Below are 3,237 nucleotides of genomic sequence, written 5' to 3'. Positions count from 1 at the left end.
AGAGAGATATAGAGATGCTGGTGCTGTCGGGACTCTGCTGAGGGAACCGCGAATCTCTCTCACTGATTGACTGAACGGACAGGCGCGAGCCAGCGACATTTAATATTACGTGTACATGTTCAGTATGAACGCACAGATTTGTTATTTTAGACCTTTTTATATTGATACTGTTGGCTATTAATGTACTTTGTTTCATTCATTAATTTTTTTTTTTGTTTGTTTTGTAAAGGGTATATAAATAAAATATACTTTGTTATGACATATTCTAGATAGGCCTTTAGACTTTTCTTTGTGACAAAGGTACAAATATGGACCTTTAACGTTGAACACTAAAAAAGTGTACCTTTCAACCTCGTCTGGGTACATAATTGTAGCCTAACGACTTATAGTGGACCTTTATAGGTACAATTATTTATTTGGTTCCTCTGGGAACAAAATGTACCTGTGCAGTACCTTTTTTCTGACAGTGAACAATTGTTGAAAAAATTACTTGTGTCATGCACAAAGTAGATGTCCTAAAGGACTTGACAAAACTGTTGTTTGCTAATATGAAATCTGTGGAGCGGTTAAAAAATGAGTTTTAATGACTTCAACCTAAGTGTATGTAAACTTCTGACTTCAACTGTACCTTTTAAAAGGGAACTTTTGGTTCAATACAAGTTAAGCTCCATTGACAGCATTTGTGGCATAATGTTAATTACCACAAAAATATATTTTGGACTGTCCCTCCTTTTCTTTAAAATAAATTGTAAAAAAATCTGTTACAGTGAGAATCTTACAATGCAAGTAAATGAGGCCAATCCGTAAACATTAAAATGCTCAATGTTTCAAAAGTATAGCCACAAGACATACAAAATATGCACATTAACATGATTTCAATGTGATAAAATTGCTCATTAACCTTTTAAGTTTTAACAGAATAATTAATGTCAATGCTTTTATAAAATTATAAACTTCACATTTCTGCCTTTAAACCCTTAAAAAACAAAATTGGCCCCTTCAGTGTCCATTGTAAGTGCCACACTGTTTCCTCGATTTTTGCTTTTTACAAAGAAAAGGTGGGACGAGTTTTGTTTTTTTTTTTTTTTTTTTTTTTTTTTTTTTGCAATAATCAACATATGTTGATTACACAGCCACATATACTGTCGACTGAGTTGTACTGAACCCAGAATATTCCTTTAAAAGTTTAGTTCACCCAAAAATGAAAAATCTCATCATGTGTATGACTTTCTTTCTTCAACAGAACACAAGGAGATCACAAATGAAGGTTTTTTTAGAATATCTCAGCTCTGTAGGTCCATACAATGCAAGTGAATGGTGATCAGCACTTTAAAGATCAAAAAAGCACAGGCAATCGTGGTAAAAGCAGTCCATACGACTCCAGTGGTTAAATGTATGTCTTCTAAAGTGATACGATTGCTTTGGGTGAGAAACAAATAAATTTTTGAGTCCTTTTCACTATAATTGTTTAATTATTTATAAAAGTGAAAAGGACTTAAATATTGATCTGTTTCTCGTCCAAAGCGATCGTATCTCTTTTAAATACATTCATTTAACAACTGGAGACGTATGGATAACTTTTACTACGATTGTTTGTGCTTTTTGGAGCTTTAAAGTGCTGATCACCATTCACTTGCATTGTATGGACCTACAGAGCTGAGATATTATTCTAAAAATCTTCATTTGTGATCTCCTGAATAAAGATAGTGAGTAAATGATGAGAGAATTTTCATTTGGGTGAACTATTCCTTTGAGCCACTTTTCTTGATGTATTTTACGTCGCTGTTTACATCGTTTTCAGCCACTTTTTTTCCCAAAGTGAGTTCTGCAAGGCAATACATAGGCTACTGTATACTGCGTTTTGCGATAACACAACTTATACAGCTATATGCTGTACTGTACATCAAGAACAAATATAAGTCGAGTTCCAGGCACAGTCAGTAGGAATGCACTATGTATTTTGTATTGACTTTTTACTGTATGTTCCTATAACATTTCCTAATCTCCCTGATCTAAATAAGGACATAACATATTCTATTGTTTTTTCATATAATGCTAATTGTAAGTACTACAGACAAACAATAATAATAAAAAATAGTATTAGTAAAAAAAAATATAAAAAAAATAAAAAATAATAATAATAATAATAATAATAATAATAATAATTATATGTATATATATATATATTTACTTTATCAATCATGTTTCATTTGGTCAGATTTAGCTAACTTCTGGGGTCATTTTTGTCCCCAAAGTATAAACCCAAATACACAAGAAAAAGTGATGAATAAGAGATTAGAATTGTTATAGCAAATATGAATATTGTATGTCTGATCCTATGACATGAGACATAATTCTGTGTTTCTGTCAGTCTTACAATATGACAAACTTAAATGTCACAGCAAACATTTGTCTGTTTATATATATATATATATATATATATATATATATATATATATATATATATATATATATATATATATATATATATATTACTACAGTTGAAGTAATTACAGTACATAGTGCATGTTTTTAACATAATAGAACACATGCATTATGACACACTAGAAATTTTTACATCAACATTTTATCAACATTAAATATTTATTTTTTGTTAGCCGTTGTGAGTAAATAACTGATCAACATGGTGTATTAGTGTCACATTCAGAGTGTGATTGTTTTTGTTTTTTTTACCCTTGCTAAATCTGTTGTATACCCATACGTAATTTAAGATTCTGGTATTTGTACAGTAGTTACAGTAACACACCAAAGACTAGATGCCATGTTTTAAATCAACCAGAAGAGGGCTCTAGGTATGAGCTGCATGGCTACACAACAAGGCTCTCTAGGCGAAAGGGGAGAAATAGGTGAGGGCTTCAGAAGTGGCTTAAAAGGATCCATTCAGTTACAGGGCTGGTCATTCCTTCCACTCCACCCAATTAAGCAAACATTATCGTCTGTAATTTTGCAAAGGAATCTTATTTACCCAGTACCCAGTACAAAATACATTTCTAGACTGGGCTGGGTGAGGTTAAAACGTCTTTTTTTCCCCATTACCTGTATACTGTGAATAACCACTCTTAATACAAGTGCTCTGTACTGCTCTGACAAACTTTGCCCTTGACTCTTGGTCTGTGTGACACTACTGGCCAACACACAAATCAGTCCTGTGTTATAATGTTGTTGCATTTGATGTAATACAAATTTCCAAACACATAAAGTTTGCCTGAAGACATG

The sequence above is a fragment of the Myxocyprinus asiaticus genome, chromosome 1 (genome assembly GCF_019703515.2).
Source record: "Myxocyprinus asiaticus isolate MX2 ecotype Aquarium Trade chromosome 1, UBuf_Myxa_2, whole genome shotgun sequence".
NCBI classification, from domain to species: domain Eukaryota; kingdom Metazoa; phylum Chordata; class Actinopteri; order Cypriniformes; family Catostomidae; genus Myxocyprinus; species Myxocyprinus asiaticus.
Note: the sequence above shows the minus strand (reverse complement) of the source record.